At 47.9% G+C, this 19,103-nt stretch overlaps 1 long non-coding RNA gene across 1 annotated transcript in view; it reads right to left on the bottom strand.

The window, feature by feature from the left end:
• LOC110293927 overlaps positions 1-15,078 on the bottom strand; it is an 18,141-nt gene extending 3,063 nt beyond the window's left edge. The window contains exons 1-3 of the long non-coding RNA XR_002377894.1: positions 14,848-15,078; positions 8,269-8,509; positions 7,536-7,657 (exon numbers count right to left, since the gene is read on the bottom strand). This is a non-coding gene — a long non-coding RNA (uncharacterized LOC110293927). The remainder of the gene's footprint in view (positions 1-7,535; positions 7,658-8,268; positions 8,510-14,847) is intronic.
• Between the last annotated feature and the right edge of the window lie 4,025 nt (positions 15,079-19,103).

Genomic DNA, 19,103 nt, shown 5'->3' with positions numbered 1-19,103 from the left:
GCCTGTGTGTGGAGGGAGAGGGAGAGGGAGAGGGAGAGGGAGAGGGAGAGGGAGATTAGGCCTGGTGTGGGTTTTTAAACTCAAAGCCCACCCTCCAGTGACACACCTCCCCCAATAAGGCCACACCTCCTAATCCTTCCTAAACAATTCATCAACTGGGAACTAAGCATTCAAATATAGAAGCCTGCAGGGGCCATTCTCATTCAAACCACCACGGTCTCGATCATCAGTAAGATCACATACAAACCCATTCATTTATATATACGTACATAGCTTATAAATGTATATCTTCTTATCCTAAGTATAATGAAATTTATGCATGAAAAGTTATCTCAATCAAATCCATTTAGTTTCAAATCCTCAGGGTCTGAGAAAACTCGATTCACAGGAAGAAAAAAACTGGAAAAGAAAACATGTTTATTCATACCTTTGTAGTTCTGGCATACTTGAAACATGGCGACTTGAAACAACAGTATAAAATACTTCATCAGAAACCCGATGAGAGCTAAGAAACTATTTACTTTAATTAGTCTAGCTTCTGTTTTTATAATCAAGGCATGCACAGACATGGAGCCCTGAAATAAAGCAGATAGAGTCCTTGGGTCCAAGTTTAAATTCAATCCAGCAGAACAAATGAACTATGACTGTGCACCAGGCTCTGTGAGCTGCTTGGCTGTGAATGAACAACGGGACAGTGGGATGAAGAGTGGCCCCCAGGAAAACATCCCACACACTGAGCCTGAATTCTTTGTGAATTCACTTCCCTTGGAAAGGAGCCCCTTTTTTAGATTTATACAAGTTATACAGCTTTAGATCAAGTGTTCTGGTGCATTAATCACTTGTTTTGTTACTGTGACAAAATACCTGAGGAGAAGCGATTTAGGCAGGGAAGGGGTTACTTGGGCTCACAGGGTGGGGTGTTGTCTATCCAAGCGGTGAGAATAGATACTATGTCTACTGTCGGGTAGCAGTGTGAATAGATACTATGTCAGCCAGGTAGCAGGGAGAAAAGCCTCTTTCTGCTTCCTCTTTCCATTTAGTCCCGGACCCCATCACGGGAATGATGCCACCCACATTTTAAGATATGCTTTTTCTCTCCCCAGTTCAGCTTCCCTGGAGACATCCTCCAGCCATTCCCTAAGGACTGTCTCCTAGGTGACTCCAAATGCAGTGAAGCCGACAAGGGAGATTAAACTGGATTAGCTGGGTAGACCCTAAATTCAGTGGTACATACTAGGGTGCAGGGCGAGGCATACAGGAAGAAAAGGTTATGCAGGGGTGGAGATCAGAGTTATGTAGCCTTTGGCAAGGAACGTCTGGAACTATCAGAAGTTGGACACAGACAGGATCCCCTCGAGAGGCATCAGGAGAACACTGGCTCTGCTTATGCATTGATTTCAAACAGCTGCCCTTCAGAAACAGTGGGAGAATGATTTTTTGTTATTTCAAGTCACCATATTTGGGTTAATTAGTTACAGCTGCCTTCAGAGATGACGACACACAGTACCTGGCAGCTCAGGGATATTGTGCCAGGCAGAGGAAACTAGAGGACAAAGAAAACAACAGGTGGAAATGTATACTTGGAAGTGTAACCTTGTGAGAAAAGACTCAGCTCGTGGCCTAAGCTAACCCCAAACCATGATCCTCCTGCCTTAGGCTCCTGAGTGCCATGGTTGCAAGTGTGTTGTTACCATATTCAGCTTGTACGTGTGATTTCTGAAGAGCACAGGACTGCCACAAAAGTCTTTTCACGAGACACTGTCTGGAAGTCTGCAGCAGCTTCAGGAATCCTGGGCTATCTGGGTTTGGAATGAGGACTTCATGTGCAGATCCTAGTGTGTGTGTGTGTGTGTGTGTGTGCGTGCGCGTGCAACGCGCACGAGTGTGGCTTGAGCAGACAAGCTTGCATTTCCTGCTTGTGTATATCCAGCATATACAAAAATATGAAATATTTGAGATAAGCATGCGTGTTTTGAGGGCCTTTGCTTGGCCTGAACCACACCCACAAAGAGACTTGTGTATGTCTGGGTGTGTCTGGCAGCTTGTGAGTTGGGTGGGGCTGAAATACACAGCTGGGGCTAGGTCTTGAGAGAAAATTCCTCTTGAGGCAAGATTCTTCCTGGTTGACTGTAACTCCATCATTTCTCTGTGAAATGGCCCCAATGTGCAGTTTTCTGAGGAAGGGTTGGAGATTTGCCACCCTTCAGAGGTTTTATGGCTCCCAGAAAAAAAAAAAAAAATTCCAACCTCTGAGACCAAGCTTGAGTGAGCTCCACCCACGAGAAAAGCCTCCGTTGTCCAGGAAAGTTCTGGATATGAACTATGCTTGCCCTGGGTTCCTGAAGTCCATTCTTACAGGGAAAGCTGAGTCTGGTGGAACGAGACAACACCATGAAGAAAAACAGGCCGGGCGTGGTGGCGCACGCCTTTAATCCCAGCACTCGGGAGGCAGAAGCAGGCGGATTTCTGAGTTCGAGGCCAGCCTGGTCTACAAAGTGAGTTCCAGGACAGCCAAGGCTACACAGAGAAACGCTGCCTCGAAAAAACCAAAAAAAAAAAAGAAAAACAGAAAGTTTGGAATAGGGAGGGAAGCCCAGTCACCCTGCCTTGGGTCTGCCTTCTCAGGAATAATACAAGAAAGGAACAGCATCTTGTAGTCCTGCACAACCTGCCCATCCACCCAACAGCCATCCGTGGAAAATAGGCAAGCCCTGTAAGACAGAACATTGAGATGTGCCCCTGGGAACTCTGGGGAATATGGAAGTAGAGCTCTCTAGCAGTACCCTTAGACTGTTACCATCTATGGAAGCCTCCTGACTATAAATGGACTATGTGAGGAGACTGGCCTGTGGAATCTAGGTTTGCACAAGAAACCTCTCTGATGTTTGCCCAGTGACCTCAACCAGCAATGACTCTCCCAGTGTACTGCATGAGGACTGGTCTATGCACGTGGTCACTGGGGGTTGTTATAAGAATACAGCAGTTCTTCTGTTGAGTCTGCCAAGCAAGAAGAGGACAATTACAAAGTCCTGGTCAACCTCTGCTACTGATGCAATGGTTGGTTGACAGACTTTTCATTCTCAGGGGGCAGGGGATGGGGGTGGGGACTGCAGACCTGGACAAACAGGCCATAGCAGTTCACCAGAGGCTGTACATGGAAGGGAATGGCAAAAGTGGACTCCTTCTCTTCTTCAGACAGACAGACAGACAGACACAGAGAGGGAGAGACACACAGACAGGGAGAAAGAGAGACAGAGAGAGACAGAGAGACATGGAGAAGGAGACACAGAGAGAGAGAGAGAGAGATCGGTCTTGTTTCTCAGGCTATGTTAGACCCCACTGAGGCTGGTAATGACACGTATATATTTATGTACAGTGGGCTTTAAAAAATAGCTTAGGGATTTCCTATTTTATCATATTTTTTAAGCTCAATTTTCAGCCACAGTCACTACTGAAAAAAAAAATAGGAAAAAAAATCAGAAAAGGGAACTTATGGGAAAGTGCCTCTCTCCCTCAGGCCTGCTCAGCTGTCACCATGGAGACGCCTGATGGGTCCAGGAATGACTCCCTGGATTCGCTGACAGAGCCTTTGAAATGGAAGCAGCTAGAAGCACAAAGACAAACTTAATGTGCAGTCCTTGAAGAAAGAGCCTTTGACTCCCGCCTGCCATGAGCAGGGAGCCTCAGACAGCAGGCATGCCCCTCTCTGCTCACAGGCATCATTATTTGAGGTGCTTTGCCACAGAGAGCAGAGGTCCAACTGCTTCTTTGCCTCCCATCACCATTGAGGAAACACTCCTGCAAGGTCTTAGGGGTGAGACTGGGAAAAGAGAGGCAGGGTCTCTGAGATTACAGAGAGAGTGTGTGAGAAGCATACTGGATGGCCTGGCTCAAGGACAGTTGAAAACACCCCCCAAACACACACACACACACACATACCCGCCATCAAGCTGTCCCTCTTGCTGCACAAAGCCGTAGATTCCTTCAAACCCAGAGAAGGCAGGCTACCTGTGCAAATAAATGTCTCTGGCTTCCATCTCCCTGTGACAATGATCGACAGATGCAGGGATAACCAGAGTATTATCCACAGCATTCCTCTGCAAGTATCCTATGCAGAGGAATGCTACAGATAAAAGCCCCATCCTTGGGTGCTGACCCTGGGAACCCACGCAGCACACCCATTGCCCCAAAACAGATTGCCGCTCTCCTGAAGGTCTTGACCAGACAGTGGGAAAGGATCTCTCACAGGGAGTGCCCAAAGGTGCCAAGCTCCGCAGAATAGTTGGTACCCTTGAGGACACATCGCCACCCAAAGTGCCAATCAACACAGCTGACCCAGAATGCATGGCACCTTCTCTGCAGAGGAGGGTACCATCTCCTCCAGGCCTGTTCCTGACCCATCACTACCACAAGACACAGCTGGCCCGAATCCCCTAGTTCAAAAACGCATGGGACCTACCCCCTTTCTTCCCTGCAAGGGCAAAGGCAGAATGAAGCCATGTATTCTTTCCTTCTCTACCCTGGTTACTGCAGACCTGCCTAACCTGGAAGAGGAACAAGAAATAAAGGCCATGGAGAGCCTGGATTGCCTCCTCGAAGCTATTTATTCTGATTTCCCGACAAGCGAGTTAATTGGATGGGCCCTGGCGACAGACATTCCAGACTAAAAACCCATAGCTTTCTACCAAAACAACATATTGCTCTGTACTCTATTTCTACATTGGGACTTGGAGCCGCAGGACCCGGGAAACCGAGGTAGAGTGAGTCACACCGGCCCAGTCCCACAACAATGCTGTTCCCCTGTGTGTGTTTGCTGTTGCTTGCAGGCATTGCTGGGTTGGAGTGCAAAGGCATCCAAAGTGGGGAAAAGAAACAGATGCTCCTTTTGGGCAAGCCCAGCAAGCGAGCGGGAAGGAATTGTGCTGTCTGATGCTGCTTCCTGGTCCCAGCTGCCTTTGACACTTGTAAGTTCCCTCCACACAGCCCAGTGTTCTCATTCCCATGGGCCACACCCACTCAGGACACACCAGGGCCACCAGCCCAGACAGAATGGTGCCTAACTCACTGTTTCTCCAATGAGGCAGGGCTGCTCCCATGTTCCCAAAGGAAAAAGCAAACACCAGGCAGGCCTTAAACTCTGCCAACCACAAAGTTACCCAGGAGGGTTCTGCACTCTCCCTCCTGGCCATGACCACTGACCCAGCCTTCCTGCACTCCCCACAAGCTGGTCTGGAGCTGAGCACTGACCTAGAAGTTTCCATTTCATCCTTGCCCCAACACCAAAAGCCCAATTCTAACCTCAAACTTGGAAACAGAGACACTCCAGTCTAGAACAGTTAAGAAGGCGGCAGAGTCTCCCGAGAGGAGAGTGGTTACAGTTCCTCACTCAACAGGCAGGACAGTGCTGACCTCCCTGCGTCCAGCTATGACCTGCCCTCCCTAGGGCAGGACCCCAGGGAGCACAGACAGCCCACACTGAAACAAGTTCAAAGCTCCCAGGACCTGATCTCGGCCACCAGGATCAATTCATCCCTCATCCCAACTGCCTCAGAGGAATGGGGCCCCAAGACAGTCACCAGGGCTTCCTCCTGGCAGATGGCAGCCAACTCTGGCATTCTCGTGTGACTTCTGGGCATCCGGGGTGAGGGTGGGGGGGAGAGCAATAAGACATTTCAGGTCCATTGATTCGTTCCTATCGATTAAACCTTCGTAAGTGGTTTCAGCTGTAGCATGGAAGATTTTAAGTTAGGATTTTACAACAAACCAAGAAGACCACTAGATCTGAGGAGCTAGAAGGTTTTGTACTTCCTAGTTAAGGCTTTGCTTACTGAGGAAGTCTATGCAATTTCTGTCTGTCTGTCTGTCTATCCGTCTCACCTTTTACATACCCGAAAGTCCTACTATGTATAGCTACATGAGTTTGGAAGATTCTAAATGAAGGACCCCTTGGGTATTTGTAGTTAGCTTGATGATTCCCAGCTTATAAGGTGGCAGAGGGCGTGTGTCAGTTCAGATTCCAGATCACAGGCAGGCTGTGTCCTCTGGGTTTACAGACTTAATTGATTTGGCACACTTGATGCTTTTCGTGGAAAACCTGACTCTTGTTGGAGAAAATCAGTTGACACAACAATCTAAGGGCCATTTGGCTCAGGAGGCCATGGTGGCACAGGTTGGCGTCAGATGTCCTTAGACAGTGCCTCCATCAGCTTAACATTGTCACCTTCCTGGTGTCTTTAAGAATATAAGTGGAGGAGCTGGAGAGATGGCTCAGTGGTTAGGAGCACTGACTGCTCTTCCAGAGGTCCTGAGTTCAATTCCCAGCAATCACATGGTGGCTCACAACCATCTGTAATAGGATCCTATGCCCTCTTCTGGTGTGTCTGAAGACAGCGACAGTGCACTCATATACATTTAATTAATTAATTAATTAATTAATTAATTAAATGCTTTAAAAAGAATATGTCTGTAACATCATGAGACACTGCTGCCAGGTGTCAATCTCTCAAACATGCTCCTTTCTATTAAGAGAAATTCTAAGCCCCGGCAGGCGCCGTGATAGGGCATCATAGCACAGCGACAAGCTTTTGCATCGAAGGGTCTGATTCTCACCCCTATTTTATGTCTTCATAGAAAAAAAAAAGTCAAATCAAGTCTATTTCTTCTTTTCCTTCTGGGGAAGCCAGAAGTACTCATCAGGTGTTGAGATACAAACTTACTTCTTCCCATTGACAACCCCCCAACCCCCCACTCCCAGCTCTGAGGGAAGGGTTGACTTCCGCCTAATGAGAGATCCAGAGCAGGAGGGGAGTGTGGTGTGGAGGATAAAGCCCAATCTACTGTTTACTCTGGCGCTAATCACAAGTGGTTTACAGAAAAATGCCCTCATTTGCTTCCAGCAGCTCCAGCCTCTCAGCCATGTGAGAGCTGTCTTCAGAGTCAATTGCCTGTCATTTTACTGATTTATGTTGAACAACGGCAAGGACCCCTCGAGGTATTCGTAGCTGGCTTGATGATTCCCAGCGTATAAAGTGACACTGGGCAGTGTGCTTTGGTTCAAATTCCATCAAGATGGAATTTAAATTCCCTCCACTGCATGCTTTGATAAGCAGGACCATCGAGCCTTAAAAGAAGGAACAAGTGCAACCTGGGCTTCTTCAAACGGTGGCAGAGGCTGAGCCACATCTTCTTTCAGCCCTGGGATGTAAAAATGATACCCGAAGTGTTTAAAACAAACAGCCATCATAGATTAATTTTCCCAAGGAACGCCGATGAATGACAAAGGACAAAACCCATCCTATAAGGTCGAAGGACCTGGGGATTTTCCTACTTGTTCAGATTCCTGCTTGTCAATGAACAGTATCTGATTTCCTTGGAACCTTCTAACAGGAAATTCCCTTTAAAAATGTAACTCTTGCAGGGATGGCCTGCTCAATTATTAACCCATTATAATGGCTGTGTCTTCACTTCAGTGTTTCAAACAGTACAGATTTGCTTCCATGCCAGTACCCACACCCCATCCCCTCCATCACCCTCACTGTCCTGAAGTACTAGAAGCCTCCATGTCTTTAGGAGTTGCTCTCCCTCTTGGGTCCCGAGAGTCCCCCACATGCTAGAAGATTCTTCCTTGCTTCTCTCAGGATTCCTGAGCTACAGAACCCTGAAGACAGGCAAGATGGAAGTAGATGCTTGTTTGTTCATTCGTTTGTGTTTCTTTGTGCATTTTTAAGTCCCCCCTTAAATCAACCAGAAGTCACACAAGTGATTTAAGGATAGCCAACTGCTTTCTCCTGCATTTCTCAGATAACAAATTCATACAATGTTTTAACTGAAGAAAGACTTTGAGCTCTGACTCCGCCCACAAAGCGAGGAAACCAAGGCACAGGGACTTCCCGAGCTCAACTGAGCCCCGGGATCCTTAAGGATCCAGACACAAGCCAGACTGAGCTGTCCAAATGGAGGCCGGTTCCAAGCTCATCTTACCCACATCTCTAGCTCGGGGGTGGGGGGCGTGGGAGGGGGTAGGAGTGGAGAGTGGGGGTGTTGGAGGGGGTGGAGGGGGGTGGGGATTGCTCACTCCGACCAGTTCATTACTTTTAATTCCTCTCTCACGCTCCAGATCCCCCGCCCCTTTTCCCTGTCCCCTGCCCTATTTAGGCGCTTCCAAACTGGCTATGGTCTTTGTGCTCCTGATTTTTTAACTCCTTGTCTTTGAGCTGGGACAGCTAGATTGAACTAGAGTCCGGGTGCCCTTGATGTGTGATGTAGTACCTCATCACGCCACTAGGTGGCAGTGTTTCAGAGCAGTCCTGAGCCCTGCAACGTGGCTCTGGGCTGGGCCCGGGTTCTTTCCAGCACAAACAACAGTGAGCTAGCAGGCAGAGCACATATCCGCTGTCGTGCTTGGGAAAAGATGAGCATTCAATATTATGGTAACGAGGAACAGAGGTCTGCAACCTGTCTGCGTGCTTTCAGAGCCTGCTTTATCCACAAGGCTGACATCTGCCGTCACCTTCACAAAGGAATCTCAAGTGGGGAAAGCTGTTTGGGAGGTGCCCTTGAAACGAATGACTGTCACCTTCTGCCCTCTTCGGTTTTTTTTTTTTCAGCCCACCATTGGGCCCCGATTTCATCCACAAAAAAAAAAAACATGAAGCAAAGAAGAAGAAAGGCAATCCCTGGGGCATTATGTGTGTGCTGGACAGGATAGTAATGGCGCAATCCTTCTAATGGCTTTGGTCACTGCAGGATGCTAGCTATTAGAAGGAGCCGTTTTAAGGGAGGAGGAGGGAGTGGGGGGACGGTAGGGATATCTGCTGATTACAGTGCGGTCAGGAACAGAAAGTCCATTTAAAGGAACACAGGCATAAAGCCTGACAAAGGGGAGTTGTTTGTGGGTTTAAGGTATATTTAGGGCTTACAGTGTAGCATCTGAATTATTCGTATAGCTCAAACTCTAAGTGCATGTCTATGATGGGAGACCATTCCAAGAGCTACTTGGCTCCACCCCTTTGTTAGGAAGTCCCTCAGGGAACTATCAGGAATGTGCCCTGAAGTCCTTTACCCGTTGACATCAGGGTCAACTCCTGTGGAAGACAAGCCAGATGTTTTCTGTTCAAACAGGTTAGAGCCGGATCAAAACTGTGAGGGGCGTGTCGGCTTCTGCTCCAGTCTCCCCATCCCAGCCTCCATGTAAGAGACAGTCCTCAAATCCCACTGGTGGGCCAATCCCTCTTGCTTTACCCTCATTCCTTACTCTGTACTTTGCAACCCCTTACCGGCCTGACACTAAAATGAAGAAACTCCAGTCTTTCCCCAAGTATGACCCATTAGGAAATGAACGAAGTTCTCTCCACTTAAGAAAGCTGGGGGCTGGCCTTCCAGGGACTCAGAATGGAGATAAAATGGGGCTTCCCTTCCAGCCAGGCTCTGGCTCAACAGGTAGCAACTGTTGCTCCATGTGTGGATTTTATACCCCGGCTTAAGGAGAAGAAAGATGTCAGTTGCTTAGATACCAGTGCATCCCATCATCAAGCAAAACGTCTGTCTCCTGAACTGAGAGTGCATATAGCCCTGAGGAGAGAGAGCTCCCGAACACAAAGCAGGGAACACTGGATGCTCTGTGGTGGGATCGGAACCCACACATGGGTGATGCTGATGTGCAGAGAGAGGCACGTGAGGTTACAGAAGCCGTCACAGGACGTCTGAATGTGAGACCTTGGAGAAAGAGAGTAGTTTTAGGCACGGGGAAGGCAGGAGTTGTCCGAAGGATGGCCTCATGACCAGGCACAGGGGACAAGAACATATTTAAGGCTATTTACAAAGAGAGCCAGCATGCTTGCCTGTGAAGAACATGGGGAGTGGGGAGCTCTGTAAAGAAAGGGGGTGAGACAACCGGTAAAGATCTGATCTAAAGAAGAACTAACAACCCACTGAAGTGAGACAGGTCGTATTCAGTGCCTTTACCTAGGGTAAGGCAGGAAGAGCCCCGGCCTTGCCTCAAAGAGGAACAACCAAACAGCCAGACTCCACAGAGATGAGTGAGTCACGCAGAATCTGCCGATTTTAGAAATGAGGTCAGCAGACCAGGAGGCAGCTGCTGTTGACAAGACAGGTCATTCAGTTCCAAGAATAAGGACCATGCTATACCCCAGGGCACCACGAGGGTAGCACCTGGTCAGGAGGGCGGAGGAAGAAGGGTACAGGGCGTCACTGGGCATTGTGGGAGGGAGTGGTCAGGGAGGAGTAAACAGGTTCAGCTTAGGTGAAAATTAAGCTTCTTAAGTCTGGGCTCTAGGGACTACCCTGAGCTGGGTACCTGGACTAGCAGTGATGGAGGAAGGTGGAGTGTACCTGTGAGAAAGAGAAGTCAGAAAAGGAGGTGGACAGGGCAGGGGCTCTGGTTGGTTTACATCTGAGAGCCATGCTGGAGTGGGAGAGGAGAGGCAATTAGCTACTTCTCCTATGACTTCCCCCTCCAGAGTCAGTCAGTAAGGTATCCAGATGTCCCCCCTCCAGAGTCAGTCAGGAAGGCCTCCAGATGTCAAAACATCAGACTATAGAAACCAAAAGGCACAGCCAGTGCCCGGTGAGATCATTCGGGACAGTGTGTCTACCAACGTTATCTCACTGCCCCTAAGGCTGTCACTCTGGGTTGGGTGACTCCTCCTCAGCCCCTCGCTGACTCTGCTCAGCGGCTCCCTTCAGGAATGAGACTCCCAGGAGAGGCCCAAATTGATTCGGTGGCCTCCGTCCAGCGCTGGCTGTTCTGCATGGGTAGCTCTTTATGACAGGCTGCCTATGCTGGCTGCCCATGAATCAAGTGTCTACCCATGATCTAAGCCATTTACGAGTGGGGTTCATGGCTTGGCAAGCTACACTGAGGACCCCCTCCTAGTAGGGCAGGGGGTGGGGGCTGCATTAGCAGAGATGGCCTGAGCATTCCGAGAAGAAGAAAAGATAAGGAAACAGCTCCTGGCTTTTCTCATACAAAGATTACAGATAGCAGAATAGGAGTCCACGTCTCAGCCGCAACTGTGTCTGAGAGCTCTAGACTAGATGACAGGTAGAACCGTTGTTTTTATATAGAAGATTTGCTTGGTAATCATTTGTCATATAGGGTGAAGAGGAAGGTGCCTGGAAGATTCATGGGGGTCTAATGATAGGTCTTCATGGGCCCCTGAAACTGGAGAAGGACCCTGGCTTTGGAGACAAAGAAGAAAGGGCGGTCCCCAGAGACCAGGGCTGGGTAGCTGACTGTCCAAGTACGGAGAGAAAGGACAACTCACAGACAATGTGAGACTTAAAGGCCCCAGAAGAAGAAGGACATCATTCCATTAGCAAAACCCCAGCAAAGCGCAGAAAGAGGACAGACGCAGGAGGATTCCATTCAGACCTATGAGGTGAGTGTGAGGGCAGACAGATGACTCATTACTTTTACGCACAGTTAACCAAAATATTTGAGGAAACAACTTAACTGATTTGGGCTCCTGCTTTCTGAGGCGTTACTCTGTCAAGAGGGAGAAGGTGCAGTGTCACAGAACAGTCCAACAACATCATGGTGGGCAGGATGCAGAGGGGAGTCCCCAGAAGAGTCTAGGGCAAGATATAGCCCCTAAAACTCTAGTCTAAGCCTCTAGACACCCACTTCTCTAATCGGGCAGCAAGTCCCAGCATCTTCCAATCACCTATTCAAATCTTGAACCCATCAATGGATCTGAGCATCTATTAGTTAAGAGCCTTTGTCTTTTAATAGTCTCTAGACTATTAAATAGACTCCCTTACAGGCTTGCCTGAGGGTGTGCATTACCAGTCTCCTAGGCAGCTCTCAGTCCAACCAAACTAACTAAATTAACCACAGCACATGGCAGCAGCCTCCAGCTACTGCTGGGCAGGAAGCCTTGTGACTCTGCCAGTGATGCTCTCCTAAGCCATCAAAGAAGTGTCTCTTGATTTTCACCCACGTGTTCAGCAACTCTACAGACACAAGTACCACATTCCCGGGTATCCTCAGAGCCCTCAAAAGTCGAGATCCTGTATGTGTAGTGAAGAGGCGCTGGCAATTCTTATTCAGGGATCTCCCCCCACCTCTGACTCTCTGAGCATCCGTTAAAAACTTGCCTCCAGGACTGATGCTCAAGCCAGAAAGAGGAGAACACAGGCTCAGAGAGCGTGTGCAATGAGCTCTGCTGTGCGTGTGTGCATCCAGGTCTTCTGAGCATTCTCAAGGAAGAATGATGAAATGTTTGCTAAACTTTGGGTTATCTTTCATTCTTGGTGTGTTTTAATTTTATTTTATGTGCCTATGTGTTTTGCGTATATATATACACATACATATATATGCATACATACATATATGTATATATATATGCATTCAGTGTAGTGTCTGCAGAGGCCAGAAGAGAGCATCAGATCTCCCTGGAACTGGAGTTATGGATGGTTGTGAGCCGCCATGTGGGTGCTGGAAACCTAACCCAGGTCCTCTGCAAGAGCAGCCAGTGCTCTAACCACCGAACCATCGCTCTCGCCCCTTAAGTTATCTTTTGTACTGAACAGAAGTTTTTTTTGTCATTCTAATAAATAAAAATAACAATAATCATAGTTTGTAGTTTAGCAATATTCTACGAGTTAACAGCTAATGCCACACAGTTGTAGACCTAATTGATAGTTAATAGGAGGCCAAACTCAATAGAAATTTGGGTGGTCTCTGCGTGGACTTCTTAGATAAGGACCTACCACGCGGCCCTGAAAGCCAGCCATTATCCTTTACAGCTAAGCTTTGGGTCACTTCTAACTTCTATCTTGCCTTAAAAAGTTAAAGCTCAACTCAAACACCATTTTCTCAAGAAACTGCCCTAGTTACTTTTTGTTGATATAACAAAACAGGTGAGACAGGATTGCTTATAAAGAAAAGGAGGTTATCTGGCGTACAGTTCTGAAGGTAGGAGGATCAAAATGGCATAGCCTCATCTGAAGAGGGACTTCTGTCACATCACAACAAAAAGACGGTACCCTGTGACAAGAGAGGCATGTGAGTATCTCTGGGAGAGATGAGACCACACAGGAAGCTGCTCCACAAAGGTCCCTTTCACAGGTGTGAATCCGGTCAAGACCGGCCCCACCTCTTAATGTTGTACATCAACTGAATTACATGACTTTTTTTTTAAAAGATTTGTTTGTTTGTTTGTTTGTTTATATTTGTGAGTACCCTCTAGCTGTCTTCAGACGCACCAGAAGAGTACATAGGATCCCATTACAGATGGTTGTGAGCCACCATATAGTGGCTGGGAATTGAACTCAGGACCTCTGGAAGAGCAGTCAGCGCTCTTAACCACGGAGCCAGCTCTCCAGACCAAATTACATGACTTTTAACATGGACAAAACACACCAAACTCTCATACCAGTCTTTCTTGGTCTCCCAGATAATGTCAGATTGCCTGTTCGTTTGCTTCCATGAAGTTGTTCTTTCCTTTCAAAGTGGTTACAGTAAAAATCACCCTGACACCCCTTAAAGTGTCAAGAAAGACTATGTTCAAGACTATTGCTGTAGATGCTCTGATGCAACCCAGGCCCATCTGTCTTGGGACGACACCACCCACAGTTGGCTGGGCCTTTCCTCCTGATAGAGGCAATTCTTCAGTTGAGGTTCCCACTTCTCAAGTGTGTCAGGTTGACATCCAAGATGATCCATCTCAAGTGGGGATTTCTGATCAATAATCATGGTAAATGAATCTTACAATTGAAATTACTAAGAGATAGGAAGCGTCTTGCTAACCAATTGTATTGCCGACTTTCCATCACTATGATAAACTACCCCATCGTCATAAAGGTTCCAATGCCTCTCAGGAGTGCCAGCCTAGAGCCCAAGGCTTTAACACATGAGCTCTGGGGAAGGCTCAGAATCTAAACATCAGCACCACTGAACAAGAACATTGCTGAAGACAGGCCTGGTATGATCAGAGATTGGGGACGGGGATAAAGAGTTTGATCAATTGACCTATGGAGCGTGGGAGTTTCTTCTTAAACCGACTTAACGCTTAAGAATGCAGACCCTGCAAGGACAGAACGAAGGTCAAGGTTGAGACGTAAGTCCAAAGCCTGCCGGAGAAAAGGACTCAGCTGAACCAGACCAAAGCTTGTCTATGGAGAGACGGTCTGTGTCCCCTGCTCCAGATGTCCGTGTGGCCGGGCCGCGCGGCGATGCCCGTCTGCTCTCCTAAACTGACAGCCCTTAGAAGACAGGGCCCTGTGACTTCTGTTTGCTGTCTCACCGGTGTCTGCTCCGCGGCTTGAGGTACTGAGGGGCGCTCAGGAAATGCCTCCTGCCCAGGTCTAGGAGCACACGCCCAACATACATGAAACCCTGGGCTCCCGCACTGGAAATAAAAGCATACATTTTTATGATACGGCTTTATGTAATATGTCTCGTGCACATGTATTTAGTCAATGGAAGAAAGAACAGCCAGTGTTCTGAGCCAGGGGGAAGCCCCAGAGATGGGAGGCAGACCACACTTAGTACGTGTTCTCTTTGGCTGCCGTTACGGTTACTCTTTGTCTCGGTTCGCTCCATCGCGCTTTTTCTCAGCTGGCTGCCTGGCTGGGAATTTATCTCCAGAGCATGGGAAAGTAACGTTGGATGTGAGCTTCCAGCAGGAGAGCCGGCTGCTGGCTCAGCACTCTGCCTTCAGAGACCCAGAAAGGGATGCGTGAGACGCCCTCTCTCCCCTCCAGGAGACTGCTTTTGGATATGTGTTGCCCACCCTCTGGACACAATGGCTACCTAAGGGGAAGGGTTGGTTGCAGGGCGCGGTGAGAAGACTCTTACCACGCTCTGACAACTGATAGGCTTACCTTAGGGAACATCCCAGAGAACAGTCTTTCTGAGAATGGACACAGGATGTTATCCTGCGTTTCCATGTCTCAATTTCTTCACTTCTGTTTCCACGACCCCAGCTCCTGTGGGGCAAGTCTTACTTGCACCAGACACCTGATCTTGATGACTTCATTGTGTACTGTCTGTTTCTTATTAGATTCTGCTGCCTAACAGGAGGAGAGTCTGAGCAAGTCCCATAGCTCAGTGTATCTCTCTGTAGACTCGCTTTCCCAGGGTCCTGACTTAGATAAACCTGTGGCTGTCTGCTCAGTCCCTCCCCAGGACACCAGGCTTACAGTCTGTGTTAGGTGGCTCTTGCAGTGACCCCTGAGATCCCCGTGTTCAGGTGTCACCCAGCTTCTCTTCCCAGCTAAGGTGAGTGAGAGATCCACCTGGCCAGCTCTCTCTCTCACTCTATCCCTGTGCTTTGATGAAAGCCAGAAATGGTGCTGTCATGCCCTGTGGCTCTGCATGGAGGACAGTCTTCAGACATGAGTATCTGAGGACCCTAAGCCACCAGCTTCTGATGACACTCATCCTGTCAACAGCCCATGCCAGAGCTCAGAAACAGACCCCCTCTGGTGAACCTTCAGACCTCAGTGGGACACGGAGTCAGGCAGGTCCGGCCTTGCCCTAAGTAAACAAGCTAAACAAGCTAAAGTTGGGTCAGGCTTGGACCCAGGGCAAGGCTCTCGGCAGCCACCTTGGATTCCTGCGGGAGATACAAAAAGCTTGTCGTCTTAAGCCACTGCCTTTAGGGACAATTCGTGACATCACAAAAGGCAGCCAACATTCACTACACCTGTTCTGCCCAGAAGCCAAAAGGATGTTTTTCATCTTTCATCCTGCTAACCTAATTCCTGATTTCCTGTCCTAAGACCACAGGAAGCAGGTCAGAAACAGAGGCACATGCAGAACTACTGTGTCACAGCTGACACCAAAGCTCAGAACACCCTCCTGGCTGAGAAGCCACAGAGGGGGAAGCCGCGCCCCCAACTTTCAGAGAAAATTTAGCCCATAGATGCCTTTTGCTGGTTGGAGCTTGTGGGCAATTAGGTCAGACTCTGGCTGGTTATGCTTATCTTGTGTGGACTCCATGCAAGAACTAACCGTGCCTCCCTTCATGGACACTGTCCACGGGACACAGACATCCCAGGCAGAGGAGGGCAGGATGTCACTTCTGGGACAAAAGCCACAGAAACAGCAGCAACTTCACCTCATCTCAATGTTTTAAGAAGTCACTAGGCCTGGGGATTGTCCAGATGTGTGTCTCCTATGGGACTCCAAACCCAAGGATAAGGACAGTGAAGATTATCCCTCATGGGTGCCCAAAGAAAAAAGGGAGGTGGCAGCCATAGGAAAAGAGAGGGAAATAGAAGAGAAGTTTCCAGAGCTATGCACAAACACAGCAAGAACTTTGCCAAGCTGCAGACATAGTTTTGAGGCAACCTTGACTTGAGACTAAGGGAGGTCCCTGGTGAGCAGTTACCTTTATTAAAAAAGGATTATCAAGAGAGCCTAGAACTTACCTGGATCATCAGACACCCCCAAGCCAGTGCTCTTTTTAATCCTTCAGGATCCTAAGTGTTAGGCCAGATCACTCAGCTCCGAGAGCTCCCCAACTGTCTCCAGATGACAGCCCGTAATATTCATGTGTTCCATACCCATCTCTTCCTTGTGACCCAGATGGCTTTATCTACATGCCAGTTTCTGCATATCCTGTGGATGTTTACCGAGTCTAAAAGAATGTTCCTTTTCTACAAGTTTTCTCTTCCAATTCATGAAATGACAAGCCCTTGAAATCCATCTTCAGATGTCTGATTTTGACTGTGTGCTTGAGGGGCATAGAGTGAGTGAGTTTTCTGCATAGAGATCACCCAGGGTATCGTGATCCTCTCTGTCTACACCCTGTGGGAAGGGACCAGCTCTTCCCTGACAAGGTAAGGGAATGCCTAGTTCATTGACTGGCAGCTGAGACCTGCTCTGCAGACCCTCAGCCGTTAGATCTGGTAGCCCCTTGTCTGCAGAGCTAGAAAAAAACATCAGGATTGAGACAAGCTCAAATCATGTAATGTAGGGGAGGCATCTCTGTGCCAGGTGTGACTGCCTTCCACACAGGCACATGTGACAGACTGCATGGCAGGCACCAAGTGTTCTGCTTACAACAGTGAGTGACATAAACTTGTGGCCTGTCTGTCAACCAGAAATGCAGTGAACTGGCAAGAAGCTGGAATGAAGTGTCTAGTGGCAGCTGGTCATAATCCTGAAAGAAAATGTCAGATGAAAATAATCCCAAATATTGTAATCCTGACAGAGCGAAGTCCTCAAAGTATCTCTAAATGTGTAAGACCATAACTATGGAAATCCTGGAAATTGCAATTCAAATTTTAAAAGACGACTCGTCAAGGAGGAGGAGCCATGCATGAAGAGATGGGCACATGCTCAGTTGCACTCTGGACAGCTACTCGCTGTTAGAAATGAATACTAGAAATATGGTAAGTATTATGGGCTGTCTGCTTCTGTAATCCAGGTCCTCCTGAGATACATCTCCTTACAGCCTGCTCCTGAGGTACATATACCTCCTCAGGCCTGTGTCTGAGGTAAAGCTCCTCAGGCCTGTGTCTGAGGTATACCTCCTCAGGTCTGCCCCTGAGGTACACCTCCTCACAGCCTGTGAATGAGGTACACCTCCTCACAGCCTGTATCTGAGGAAAAGCTCCTCAGGCCTGTGTCTGAGGTACATCTCCTCAGGCCTGTGTCTGAGGTAAAGCTCCTCAAGCCTGTGTTTGAGGTACACCTCCTCAGGCCTGTGTCTGAGGTACACCTCCTCAGGTCTGCCCCTGAGGGATACCTCCTCAGGCCTGTGTCTGAGGTACACCTCCTCACAGCCTGTGTCTGAGTATACCTCCTCAGGTCTGCCCCTGAGGTCCTGAGGTACACCTCCTCAGGCTTGTGTCTGAGGTACACGTCCTCACACTCTGCTTCTGTGATGTAGCTTCTCACATGCCAAATTTTCTTCTTAAGGTTGTTGTTTTTCTTTTCATGGCTGTTTTTTTTTTTGATAGATTTATGTAGGCAGCCTAGTTTCTTCGAAATCACTGTGCTGCTCTCTCCATCTTGATGTCCCTTTTAGTACTGGAAGGATACATTGTGTGACAACTTTTTTTAAAGATTTATTTATTTATTATATGTAAATACACTGTAGCTGTCTTCAGACACCCCAGAAGAGGGCACCAGATCTCATTATGGATGGCTGTGAGCCACTATGTGGTTGCTGAGATTTCAACTCAGGACCTTTGGAAGAGCAGTCAGTGCTCTTAACCACTGAGCCATCTCTCCATCCCTGTGTGACAACTTTTAAAGAGTTCTTATTTCATGCATTTTTGTAAAATTGACTCATTACCATAATACTGGCTTTGCTTTGTACTTGTGCTTGTGGAAAGGTTAAGATTTTCTCAATAAATGAGGACGCATTCTTCTTGAGCATCCATACTTGTGAAAGACAAAATATCCAGAGCTATTGGCACCCCAGTTGGCAGCATATACAATGGTTGACCTTCACAGTTTTTGATCCATTACATCAAAAGATGTGGGTGTCTTTTGCAGTATTGCTGATGACCATTTACAATGTTGGGCACACAGAATTGTCAGCTCCAGAAATATGCACTTAAGCTTTTCATATGTTTTGACAGATCTCTTTATGAACACGATTTATCTATTCACAACTGTGTATGTATCATGTAACTGTCATTGTAGACCTGAGTGCTTGAGCTTGTGAACACATGTTATGATTGCCTGTTTTATTGTGGGAAGATGCCAATAACTGTTCTACCACTTTTCCGTGTGTCCTCAGATGGATTTCCTTATAAAAGATAAATAAATGCCTCTTAACTATGCTTGACTTTTTTCCAGATATTGTATTTTTAGAATCCTGTGGCGCGCACGTGTGTGTGTGTGTGTGTGTGTGTGTGTGTGTACTACGGTACGAGAGCAGAGATCAGGGGACATCCTTCATCTTGCCTGAGAGGGGATTTCTTACTGTTCCAGCACAGTCTATGCAAGCTATGTAAGCCGCAGATCCATACCGTTTCTGTGGCCTCCGTTTCTCTTACCCCAGGAGCACGGGAATCACAGATGTGCAGCCTTGCACGTGTGCTGAGGATCCAGAGTCAGATCCTCGGGACTGCACGAAAATGTTTTCCTCCTGAGCCAGCTTCCCCAGTCCTGTCTACTT

This window comes from Mus caroli, chromosome 5 (assembly GCF_900094665.2).
Source record: "Mus caroli chromosome 5, CAROLI_EIJ_v1.1, whole genome shotgun sequence".
NCBI lineage: Eukaryota > Metazoa > Chordata > Mammalia > Rodentia > Muridae > Mus > Mus caroli.
The sequence above is the reverse complement of the archived record's forward strand: the minus strand, read 5'-3'. Positions and strand labels throughout refer to the sequence as shown.